Genomic DNA, 13,956 nt, shown 5'->3' with positions numbered 1-13,956 from the left:
AGCAAGGTTTCATCTAGGTAATGTGAATCATTTAGATTGAAAATGTAACGAGATAAAGAACAAATTTTCTCTCTGCACATGGGTGAAGTGGGCTGTCTAAGAAAAGAAAAGCAGTCATTTCCCTTGTATTATGCTGGAAACGGGAAGAATAACAGTGCTGCGGTTGAGCTGAGAAAGCTGCTTGTTAGGCTGGTATTGGGAGCAGGAGAGATCAGAGGCAGCGCCAAAGAGCTGCAGTGATTGCAAGAAGCAGGTTACATGGAAAACAAATGACATGCAAGCTGTTATATTAAACATTATTTCATTACTGATAGTAAAAAACACTCTTCTATTTATTGCCTCCATTAATCCCGTCAACAACTCTGAGTGATATTACACTTGCTTTACACAAAAGAAAGTGAAGATAGAAGAGATTAAGTGACAAATTGGGTGCTGCACACGAGAGCCAAAGCTTGAATTCGAAACTTCTGAATCCGTGATCTGTGCTGTTTCCACTATCCCACAGCTGCTGAAATAATCTGTGTCTTCTCCTTTCTCATGGAAAGCCTGTGTAGTGGATATCACAGAGCTGATGACCTTTCACAAATGAGGGTGAAGCCAAATTCAGTGTCAGACTTCAAGTTGGCAATAAAGCTAGCGTGACACGTGACGAGTAAGTGTAAACTCGTTATCAGGTCACACAAAATTTAGTTGAAGTGATTACGCTTTTCTTAGTTTAACTTTTTGGAAATCATAAATAAGTATATGTAATTTTTTTTTCTTTTGTAGCAGAGTCCAAATAGTACAGAAGGGTATAAAATGCAAACTACGTTATCTCCCATCTCCCTCACGCTCATGCCCACTCCTAAATTGTAACCATTTTAACTCTATCTCCTTTTAGTTAGTCTGGTGCTTATCACCATACTTTTAAATAATAGGCTCACATTTAAGACTATTCGTTGATTTACAAATTTATGATTTTTCTTTAAATTGTGCTATAAAAGATGAGCAATTAAACCCACTTTTACTACCTCCCACATAGCCTCCATTTCTTTTTCTGCTTTAAAAATAATAATTATATAATATTGTAATAATATTATTATAATATAATAATAATATAATTACAATATATTATATATTGTGTATCAGATATATTATATGTTAAATATGTAATTATACTACATGTTATATATAATGTGTCATATTATTAAGGTTTGTTTTTCTTTCAGATCACTTTGCATCTCTGAATAATCCACCTAGTTAAACACTCATGCATGAGACTGAAACACTAGGAAGTTGGACAGTGAGCTATCACATGTGAGTAGGGCTATGGATGGCGGGTCATGTCAGGGTAAAGGGAAAGATCCAGCCTTTACCTGAGAGGATTTGACATGACCCGCCATCCATAAGCCCTGCTCACATGTGAAAGCTCACTGTCAAACTTCCTAGTGTTGCATTGAAATGGGGAAAACTTTTAGCTTAGGTATGCAGAGGAAATGTCCTTTATAGTGAAAGCCTCTATATTTGATGTCAATGTGGGAATATTTTGTATTATGTTTTGATGGTAGAAGTAGACCTTATTAAGTCATTTACTGACTTAATTTATACAACCAGGCCTTGGTCAAGAAGAAGAAAAATTCTTGGTCAGAAAGATACTTGATCCAGAAATAATAAAGAAGAAGCAGCAATTCTTGGGGCCATGAGAAAGGGGAAGGGACAAGGGGTTCAGAAGTGTTTGAGGAGAAGGCAGTGATCAAAATGCTATGATCATGACTGAGATTTCGAATTAGGGGTAAAAGGGAAAACATTAAATCTGTAAGCTCTCAAGCATGCTTTGACGTTTTGTGTCTTTCTCCCACTGACATGTTTTTGAACAGTGTAGATAAACCAAGTTTTTCCAGATAAACATTGGTTTGCATGTATAACTTGCTAACTCTGTGAAGGAAACGTGGAAATGAGAAACTGTGGGACCAATCTCCTGGAAGTTTCTATGAATTAAGAGCGGGATTCTAGAAACCATGCAGCAACTGACTCCTCTCTCTGTCTCCTGTACTCATTGTCTGAGCGTCTTGGGCACTCTCAGGTAAATTACACGCACATGCATACACACACAGAGAAAGCAAACGAATTATCTTTTATGTAATTACACTTAGAGTCATGAGTTCTCGCAAAGATTCTGCTCTTCTCTTCTTTTACTGTCTTTCCCATCTTCATCAGATGGAATTATCACATAAGATTTCATCTAGAGATATCTGTCTCTTGAAACAGATATATGGCCTCAGGAATGGAAGCGAAGTTATTTCTTATGATCAATACAGATATAAATATCCAGATACTACATTTTATTATTAGAAAAAATTGACGGGATTTCAGTATAGACTCATGTTTTCATTTTCCCCAGGAAAACCCACCTGTGATGCAAGTTCTAAGGAAAAACTCACTTCCTGGGGCTGGCCCTGTGGCGCAGCGGTTAAGTGCGTACGTTCCGCTTTGGCGGCCCAGGGTTCGCCGATTCAGATCCCGGGTGTGGACATGGCACCGTTTGGCAAGCCATGCTGTGGTAGGCGTCCCACATAGAAAATAGACAGGCATGGATGTTAGCTCAGGGCCAGTCTTCCTCAAAAAGAAAAACAACAAAAGAACCCTCACTTCCTGTGTTTCTCCGCTACTGTCAACTTCACTTCTGACACCAGATGTGTAGGTTTTCCACACACCGAGCAATTCTGCAATGCTAGCTGGGTGTCCTACAATTTAACTCAATCCTGACAGTATCCGCTTGGAGTTAGCATCAGGTCCCATAGATCTAGGGCTCAGTCCTACAAGACTGGCTTCCACTCCCCAACTTCAGATGCCAGTTACAAGTCCAAGTTGTTACTTGTGCTTCTGACTGACTGGCTACGAATCAAAGGTTTGTATAAGCTCCTGTCCAGTTTTGATTAATTTGCTAGAGTGGCTCACAGAACTCAGGAAAGCAGTTAACTTAGATTACTAGTTTATTATAAAAGGATATAATTCAAGATTAGTCAGATGGAAGAGATGCATAGGGCAAGGTATGTGGGAAAGGGCACAGAGCCTCCATGCCATCTCCGGGTGTGCCACCCTCCTCGTATCTCTACCAGTTCACCAACCCAGAAGTTCTCTGAACCGCATAGTTTGGGGATTTTTATGGAGGCTTTATTATGTAGGCACAATTGATTAAATCATTGCCCACTGGTAATTGGCTCAACCTCCAGCCCCCTTCCCTCCCCGAAGGTCTTGGTTGGGCTGAAAGTTCCAACTGTCTAATCGTGTGGTTGGTTCTCCTGGCACCTAGACTGAGGGGCTTTCCAAAAATCATCTCACTAACATAAACTCAGGTGTGGATGAGAGGGGCTTGTTATGAATAGCAACAGACACCCATTTCACCTTTATGGCTCTGAAGCTATTTTAGGCACTGAGGCTAAAACCAAATATTATATTAAAAGATGCCCCTATTGCTCAAATCACTTAGGAAATTACAAGGGTTTGGGGAGCTGTGAGCCAAGAACCAGTGGAGAAGAGCAAAACGTATATTTCTTATTATAAATCACAATATCACACAAGTGTTACAAACAAAGGTGAAATTAAGGATGAGATTAATCCTCATATTAAGATGAACTATTTTTCTAGGTTTATAGCCTATTGTTTCTTCTTTACCAAAATAAAACGTATGTTGATGCTTGGAAGGATGTATTTAGAAGACAATAGTTTTTCATCATCATCATTTTTAGAAAGAGAAGCTGTGAAAGTGATTTATTATTAAGTACAAACGAAATATGTCACTTACGGTTCAACAGTTTTTCTTAAAATCTGCTTAATCACCAAGTATTTCACAATCTACAGTTTTCTAATATACGGTTTTTAGATAGAATTCTGGAAAGCAGAAATTTCTAAGACCTATACATTAGTAATTTTATATTCTACATTTGAAATGTGATTTAATAAACATGACCAATAGCAGACAATGTTACATAAAAATGGCCCAATGTTACTATAAAATTTATATAAAAGTTTTAAATTCCTTTTCCTGCATTTATTCGGAATTTTCTTCTGCCTATATTTTTTAACTGACTTAGAAATGTAAGGGGGAATGGATACTGTATTTTAAGATATTCCACATGCTCTATTTCCTTCTAACTTAAGTATGACACATTTCATTTATAGACAATTTTAAGATTCTTGAAAGGACTATGAAAGTAACATCATAAGGAACCACAATTAATTTAGAGACGTTTTGTTTCATCTTGATTTTTATCATATCATTCATACGTCAGCAGGCTAGTAGGGTTGAGAGAGAGTTTTGATCTCTAAATCAGTGGCGGGTACTGTTTGCCCACTGGGGATGGTATATAATCTCTTCCGTGTGATGACTGTCATGTGCTATGCTCTCCTGACTCTGCAGTATTGTTAGAATATGCGTATATCCTCACAGTTTGATGGCACATAAAATTAGCTGCTTACGCAATTGTTTCTGATAATAATGTCCTGAATACATATCAGGCTTGAGGGTAACTCTCTCATGGATTTACTTTCTCATTCTTTCCACTGTTAAAGCTTCTTTCACCTAATTGTGAAGAGTCCTCTAACATTTCCTACGCTTTCCATTATCATGCATCTATCGTCTTATCATCATTTAATAGAAATGTGAACTTCATTAACAGGTATATGGTTTGTTAAACAACAAAAAATTCAACTGAGTAAACTTAAAGATCAAATTGACTTTATTCCAGATTTATGAATTGGTCAGTATCCCATCTGCCAATAGAAAGGAGCTCCAAAGAGCTGCAGCAAAGGAAAGGTTTTTAAAGGCAGAAAGGAGTGAAAAAAGGAAAGTAGTAGCAAAGAATGCATTGTTTCAGGCAAGGTTGTCCTCCTAAGGGAAATGGAAGGGCCTATGGAGCAGATCACCTCACCGGTGCTCACCAGGCAATTCTATGTTGACTGGTTAAAGATTACATTCCTGGGGGCGGCATGGGGGTGGGGCGGGGGGGCGGGGTTTGAGATGGCAATTAGCTTAGGTGTTAGGTCTTGGTTTGCTGATGTGGAGTTTAGTACAAATGACTCCACTTTGGGCATGCTGTCTCCTTTTTAAGGATTCCTTCCTTTTGATCAGATTCTCAGCTTAACTGAGAGATGTGATCAAAATTTAAGGCACTAGCACCGCTCTCAGCCAGTGCTGTAGTTGTCACAGCTTTTACTGATCCTCTGTGGTATCCACAGGTCATGACTTTCTTGTTTATTTCGTCTCTGGGGTATTCGTAGGCCACAACTTCAAGTTCACAATTTTTAAGTGGGTCATTCTCTTCGTTCCTTTTCTGATGTTCCAGTCTTGGGGAGATCATTTGCTTGGTGGTTAGTGGCTGACAACACGCATTTAAAGCTTTTAAGAGAATACAATGCACCAGGGAGATTACTATGATTATCATAAGCAGAATAATTTCCAAGGTTTGGGGTACACTCCAGAGCCATGGTCCCCAAGACCTAAACCAATCAAAATCAAATAAGTCAGAGAAAAACCTTGCTGAAGGAGTCACCTTTTTAAGTCAAACGGCTTACTAGTGCTCTTAGGTAACTGAGTTTCAACTTCCCCAGAAGTGCTAATCCAAGTGCAGCAAGTAGTGTTGGCCGCAGCACAGACACCTCCTTGCTCAACAAAAAGGCAACCAAGGGCTATCCTGTTATCAAGGAGCACCGAATTAGATCAAGATTAGCCAAAGGGGTGTCTCATAAATCAGGACATGGTGTCACAAAATGGGATGTTATTACCTCACAGTCATGGGGCTCACTCCCACTAGGCAGGGGTAGTAATGTAGCAAGTCATATGGCCCTTTCCTTTCCCTTAGGAGGACCACCTTGCCTGAAACAATGCATTCTTTGCAAATACTTCCCTTTTGTCCACTCCTTTCTGCCTTTAAAAACCTTTCCTTTCCTTTGGAGCTCCTTTCCATTTATAGATGGGATGCTCCCTGAATCATAAATCATTGAATAAAGTTAATTGGATCTTTAAATTTAGCCAGTTGAATTTTTGTTGTTTAACTAACCATCTACTTATTAATGAAGCTCATACTTATTTCTGTTAATTGATGATAACACAACAGACACATAATAATGGATAGTCTAAGAAATGTTAGAGGGGATAGGATGTAAAAGATTATGAACGTTGCAACATTTAAGATGAAGGTTGGGGGATGGAAGCAGAAGGATCTCGTAGGAGGTTAGTCTGCTTGCAGAGAAATGTTGAGTCAGTTCAGAACTAAGAAGACTTTGGACAGCATGTGGAGTTTGTAAATAAATGTCTCATTTCCTAGGGTTAAATCTGCTGAGGCTTCTACTAACTTTGCAGCTGCAGCTATAGCCTCAAGGGAGTTGGGATAGGCATGAGCTACTGAATCAAGCTGTATGTGATACTGGGCAATGAGCCCGTGTTTACTGCCCTGTTCTTGCATGAGCATAGTTAGGGTTTGGTTATCTCTTTCGGGTACAAATAAGGTGAAAGGTTTTGAATAGGTAGGTAGCCCTAGGGCAGGAGATTCTTGCAGAGTTTATTTTAGCCTTATAAAGGCCTGCTCATATTTGTCTTCCCAAGGAAGGGGTTCAGGCACTGAAATTTTAGTAAGTTCCTAGAGTCAGGAAGCCAATAGAGAAAATTAGGAACCCATAGTCTATAATAGCCAGCCAGGCTTAGAAGCTCATAAAGCTGTCACTTAGTTGTGGGTTTAGGAAATTCTTGGATTAGCTTAATTCTTTGTGGAGATAGCTGGATTCTTTCAGCATTAAGATTACGCCCTAGATAATGAAGAATAACTAGAGATAATTGTAATTTTTCCTTAGAGACTTTGTGTCCGTTTTCAGCTAACCATTACAGCAAATAAATGGAATCCTTTATGGATGCCTCTTTGGTAACTGAACATAGCAAGCAGTCATCTACATACTGTAGACGGGTTGACTTCCTGGGGAACTGGAGGGCATTTAAATCTTAGTGGAGTACTTGGGAGAAATAACAAGGGGCCTCAGTGAACCCTTGAGGCATGACTGTCCAGGTATATTGTTGACTGTTCCAGGTAAAGGCAAATAGATATTGGCTATTGGGGTCTACAGGGATGCTAAAGAAGGCTGAACAAAGGTCCACAACAGGGAACCATTTTGAGTCTGGTGGAACTTGTAACAGAATGGTGTTTGGGTTTGGAACAACTAGGAAACAAGGAATAGCCATCTTGTTAATAGCTCTCAAGTCCTGGACAAATCACCAACCCCTCCCATTAGGTTTCCAGACTGGGAAGATCGACTGTTACAGGGGCTGGTACAGGGAATACTTAACAGCTGGGCGATTAGTTCTTTGATTACTAGTGTGAGGCCTTGTATAGCCACAGGCTTTAATGGATATGGAGGCAATCTGGGAAGAGTCTTAGTTATGTCTATCTCAATTTTTATAGGCTCTACACTTTTTATTCTCCCAATGTCAGTATCAGAGGTAGCCTACAGATTTTCAGGCACCTCGATTAAGTTAAGGGACTTTTGTTGAAATTGTTTCTCTCCTATGTCAAGGACAGATTGTAAGGAACATAAAAGATCAGGTTCAGGCTGGTCAGGAAATTCTAAAGTGAGGTCTTCACTGGAAGCCCACCGTATTAGCCTTTTAATTTAGAAGGGAGATATCTACCTAATACGCTGACACAGAGCAAAAAGGAAAGTTTTTTGGTGAAATGTCCCAGAGTCATTTGTACTGGTTGAGATAGGAACTCTCTCTGAACTTCATTAGATACCCCTACTGTGGAAACTTTTTTTCACTCTGAGTAATTTGTTGTCCTATGAGAGTGAGGTTTAAAGTAGAAAGTGTAGCCCAGATTCTGCCAGAATTTGGCAAGATTTTCTATTGATTTTAATTTTAGCTTCCCTTTGGCTATTTAAGGGTATTACTGGTAGCGGTTTACTGGAGAGTCCCTTGGAATCCGATCAGTTCTGGGAGGGGCCCATATGGGGGCTCTCCCTTGGGCACATTCAACTGGCTATTGGGGAATTTGTATAGGACTTTGAAGGACAATTTTCTTTCCAGTACTCCAATTGATTATGAATGAGATTGGTCCTTGGGCCAGTGTTGCACCCGTAGGAGGATGTGATGTGTGTTATTGTAGGTTTCTGGCTTTGGAGCTGTGGCCAATAGTTTGGTGGATCTTTGTCTGTGATCTTGGTCCAAAGTCCTTTCAAAGGAAGAGCAGGTTGGGTCACCTCATTTATTGTATGGAACCCAGAATGCTGTAGGACGAGAGCTTCCAAATGGGCTTTAAAGCCTGCCACAGAGTCATCTTTCTTTGTTTGCCTATTTGAAAAACAGACCAATCAGTGTAGGCAGGGAAGACTCTAGGAACTGCTTTTCAAAGATCCGCTGCTATATTGCAAGCTTTTTCTGGTCCGTTAGCGGATCACATTGGAGATCAAGGATCTTGAGTGTTATCCTCAGGATTATGCCATTCTGCTCCCTGCATCCATTTTTGGGGCTTCACCAGGTCCCACCAACATATGTACAAGTTGATATGTGAGTACTCAGGTAAAGGACGAGAGAGGGGAGCAGCAGGAGTCACATCGGTCCTATTGTCTTGTTTTAGGTACCTCTTGTGTCTCTAATTTTTTATTAGCCTTTTGTAACAAATTTTTTAATAAAGCTATTTTGGAATCTTGAAGTCTTTCGGAAGCTTCTGCATGCCAATTAAAATAGGTATCGCATTCTGTTTGTTTAATTTGGGAACCTTTACTTGCAAGTGTACTTCTTAAATAAACAATCTTGTATAATTGGAACATTCTCCATAATGGCCTTTGTAATTCTAGATTATTTTTAGTAATATTTTGCCATTTTTGCAGATATAGCTTCTGACCGTAGTTTTTAGACATGAAAGAAGCAGGTGTTCCAAAAGGTGGCATGCTTGTCGCTTTAGAGTTTAAGGGTCCCATTAGCTAAGTCTTTGGGTTTCTTGGAGCCAAACTAGTGCCTAAAAGGATGTACCACTGTGTTGGGGATTGTGTGGTATTTTACAGTGCACCTCAGTACACGGGAATTTTCTTGCAGTTGGCAGGTGAACAAGTGTCAGTTTAACCTGTTCTGTGACCACCTTATCCTAACAAGGGAGTCTTCGGGTTTGGTGGTGAGCGCTCTAAGAGCTCTTAAGTGCTCAACCCAAGCCCATCAATTTTTGCAGCTTTTTGGCCTCTGAGATCCCCATTAGCAATACCCTTTATTCACACAAAACAAGAAAAACGTGCACCTTAATGTATTAGCACTAAGAGATATTACTGAATCCTGGCTAAGAAAAGACCTTGTTCATACCGCTAGCAATTCCCAATGTGGAACTGGGAATTGGGGAAAGGATTGAACCAGCAAACTCCAAAGAATGGGGACTTGCGAGCTGATTCCGAATAAACGGGGAACTGTAGACTACACTGCCAGCGGTTCCCAACACGGAATCTGAGGACAGAACCAAAGGCTGGGGTTTCCAATCAAATGGGGATTATGCTTCGAACTACCAGCAACTCCAACATGGAACTAGTGATTCCAGACAAATGGGGAACTAACTAGAAAGCCAATTAGATAAGGAGCTCAACACAAAGAGAGCAGAACTCAGAACCAAGAGGAGCTTACCCCTGGCCCTCGGAAACAGCAGAAAGGCAGTAACTCAAAGGTTTCACAAGGTACACTTGTGTTTCTTGTTGTCACTGAAGCTGTTTGAAGTCTCCTTTGATCCCACTACTGCCACCAAATCTGTTAAATAACAAAAAATTGACTGAGTAAATATAAAGATCAAATTGGTTTGATTCAATGATTCATGAATTAGGCAACTTCCCATCTAGCAGTAGAAAGGAGCTCCAAAGAGCTACAGGCAAAGGAAGGTTTTTAAAGACAGACGGGGGTAGAAAAAAGGAAATTATTAGCAAAGAATGCACCGTTTCAGGCAAAGTCACCCTCCCAAGTGGAAAAGAAGGGCCTAACAGGTGGATTACCACCCCCGACCCTCCCTGCCCCATGCTAACCAGGTAATTCCATGTTGACTGGTTAAAGGTTACATTCCTCGGGGGGTTTAGACTACAATTAGGTTAGGTATTAATTCTTGGTTTGCTGCCTGGGGTTTAGTACAAGTGACTCCACTTTGAGCCTGCTGTCTCCCTTTTAACAGGTTGTTCATAGTGTTATCTTAGTTAATGTACGAAACTTTTCCAGCCACTTGGGAGCTTTTATAAATCTGAGATAGATAATACTTACATGAGTATATTTCCAACGGCCTTTACATAGCCAAATAAAATAATACACCAATGCGAGTTATACATTTCAAATACCAATCTAAGTTCACCTTGACGTGGGAGAAGGGGATTGATGAATAACTGCGAGACTACATAATAAAGTTCCACTTGTAGAATAGGAATTTGAGGGTAGTTCAGTTAAGAAGAGCTGTACTGCTTCAGCACCTATTGTCCAGCCCCATGGATAGCTCTCCAAGAATCACAGCAAACAAGAGAAATTTATGATATGTACAGGATTAAAATTCATTGACCTTCTTCTGCTCTTTAAGGGAACAGAACTTAACTTTTTGAAAAAATATTTGGGAATTTGGTAAGTATAAAAGTGATAGAGGAGCAGCACAGTTCCGTGCTTATGGTAGTCATTGATTAAAGGCTGACTGATGGACTGAATGAATGAGATGCTCATGAAATGAATGAGTACGAAGAAATAGTGTTAAGTTCATTAGTTGAGTAGAGTTGGCCCTTATGGATAGAAAGTCTATGATTCATCCATTTTGGGTAGACATAACTTTAAGTGATCTTATTTAGATTGAATGTTTTCATGGACAAAAATGCTGCTCAATTTTTTTAAGGAGGAAAAAAAGCCTTGTCAAAATATGTTCCCTGATTTGGGGTTTAGAAATTAGGATCATTATATACTTAATCAGTGTGTATTTTAATAACTAACTGATGGGCTTCAAGGCGGTTGGGTTCTGTCTGTTTCTTCTCAGACAACATAAACTATGCAAAGATGAACTTCTCCAAGAACACATTCTACACTAAATATCAAATATTTGAAATGAGAAGATTTATGGGACGTTTTATATATATATATTTTTTTTTCATGGCCTGTCCTCTCGGCTTATATTATTTTTTTCCTTTCTATAACAGATTGATAAATTTTACCTGAGTAATAAAGCAATTTCGTGGAAATCTATCTTCGATCCTTATTTATTCTATGTGGTTTGCATCAATGACTGGGAGATCATTCACAAGATGTGCCTGCGGTTTGTCTGCCAATGGGGTTTCAAAGGCTGGCCAGAGAACAGTTGTGTCTAATCCTCCTCTTTAACTCATCCCCAGTCTTCATTCAGCCCGTCTGTGAAATGACTTGTGTGGCTAGCATTTATGAACAGAGAATTAGAAAGAAGAGGGAGGGAGAGAAAGAGAGAGGAGGGAAGGAAAGAGAAGTGGGAGAGAGGGAGCAGGAGAGAGGTAGAAAGAATAACAGCGAGAGAGAATTTTAATTTGATCTGGTGGGATCACAGTTTTGCTGTACATGTTAGGGGTAGGTGTTTCCTATCAGAAGGAAATAAGCGATAATGGTGGGTTAGGAAAAGGTCCTGGTTTATTAAAGGAAATATAATTTTCTCAATTGAGGTAGAAGTTCACAGGAGGAAGCTCCATAAACAATCTCAATGTGTGGCCCAACAGTTGTCTTTTGCAGCCACTAACGTTTTTAATATGGTGGGAAAAGATGGAGAGTAACATTGTAGAGTCTTTATTTGTCTCCCCTTTCAACACACACACACACACACACACACACCAGGCAAATGTTTTAACTCTTTAGACTTTCACTTGAGACAGAGTGAAAAAATTAATAATAATAAAAGGTGCCAGCAAAAACCACATCTCCAAGAGGAGAGGACCCATAAAGGGCTTTTATCTCCTGCCCATCATCTCAAATTGTCTTGTTTACCCCCCTGAATCCTGATCGGGCACCATTACTGCAGTCATATCCACAGCACTCTTGTGAAGGAAAAATTAATTCTGAATTACTGGCCCCTAACTGCCTGTTCTTCACATTATCTGTCATGAAAATAAGCAGACAATAGCTAGCTAAGTGGATTTCTGCTAGCTACCATTCAAAGGAGAAGGGACAGGTGTTCAATGGGGCTTCTTTCTTTCCTCAACTGCTATTTAACAATACATACAGGAGGAGTTTAATTGCATGCACCCACCTGCACCCTTGTCATTTCTTGGTTTTATTGGTTTTAATGAAAATATTAAGTGCACTCTAGGAACAGTGGCTAAGTGACATTTTGATTGAAACGTACAGGGAAATATATAATGGAAGCAGGCACTATTACAGTTTTAATAGAAACTGAAAGAAGTAACATCCAGAACAACATTTTTGCTATTGTTATGCATATAGCAAGTCCTGAGAAGAGTAATTGGGGACTGAGAAAATGGTTGTTAAAAAGAGCCTTTCACCTTAGCTACCTGACTTGTTTTTCCCTTGAAGAATAAAGTGGCCAGGCTTTGGCATATTTTCTTTCATTAAATACCCCTTAGGTAGCATCCATGGTCAAGTATGCTTTGGACCACCTTTCCTCTTCTCTGGAATCACAGCTCCTCGGGGTTACTAGAGAGAACTCGGATTCATGGACAAGAGTGTGGGATGAAAACAATGATTCCTTGCAGCTGGCCAGGTAGAATAGGGGCTAGTGACCTCTCACTAGCCACCAAAAACTTGTGTTTGCCTAAGCCCATCTTCCAGACTCAAAGTAGAGAAAGAAAAAAGTCAAAGTAAAAATTGTGTTATGAATCATCCTCAACGCATGTAATGGCTTTAGTGTTTGCTGAATTTCAATCATGTTTATTACAAGAACAATGGCTTATTGTGCAGTAAATACAAAATAAAATAAAAAACACCATCATTCCCAACGAACCTGTGTGCACATACAGGCACACACACAAATTATGCCTTAGAATTTAAACTACTAGTATAGAAAATTAATGATCTCATAAATTTTACATCTTTTTATCTGAAGTTAGAATATTTTCTAGTGAGCATTGAGTGGCAGAGAAGAACAATTTGTCCTTCATTAACCAGGTTCCTAAATGTATATAGCCATGTAAATAGAGAATGTGCATACTTTTTCTTCAATGAGAAGTTGTCTGTTCCGCCATGATAAAAAAATATGAGGGGCTGGCCCCATGGCTAAGTGATGAAGTTCACGTGCTCTGCTTCTGCAGCCTGAGGTTCACAGGTTCAGATCCTGGGCGTGGACCTCCAGACTGCTCATCAAGCCATACTGTGGCAGTGTCCCACATGGAGGAGGTAGAATGACTTACAACTAGGATATACAACTACATACTGGGGCTTTGGGGAGAAAAAAAATGTGAAATGTTTATAATATATTACAAAGCTAAAGGATAAAATAGAAATCCAGCAGGACATGCGTATGCATACTTGTGCATACATGTAATTGTCCCAGGTGTTTTTTGCTCAGTACATACCTAAATAAATGATCTCACTTATTCATTCATTGGTCCACTCATTCATTCATCCATCTATCCATCCATTGTATTAGAATCTTTTGGCTGCAACTTGTAGAATATTCAACTAAAATTGCCCTGAGAAATAAGTCGTTTGTTAACTCATAACAAGATACCCCGAGGCAGGGTAGTTCCTTGTTTGGTATGATTACTTAACAGAATCAGAAAAATAACAGGTATTTATCATACAGTAGTTCCCCCTTCTCTGTGGGGGATATATTCCAAGACCCCCAGTGGAAGCCTGAAACCACAGATAGTACCAAACCCTATATATGCTATGTTCTTTCCTATACATACACACCCATGATAAAGTTTAATTTATAAATTAGGTATTGTAAGAAATTAACAACAACAACAACTAATAATAGAACAACTATAACAATATACTGTACTAAAAATTACCATAGATCT

The sequence above is a fragment of the Equus caballus genome, chromosome 23 (assembly GCF_041296265.1).
Source record: "Equus caballus isolate H_3958 breed thoroughbred chromosome 23, TB-T2T, whole genome shotgun sequence".
In the NCBI taxonomy this organism is placed as follows: Eukaryota; Metazoa; Chordata; class Mammalia; order Perissodactyla; family Equidae; genus Equus; species Equus caballus.
This window is presented reverse-complemented; position numbering follows the sequence as displayed.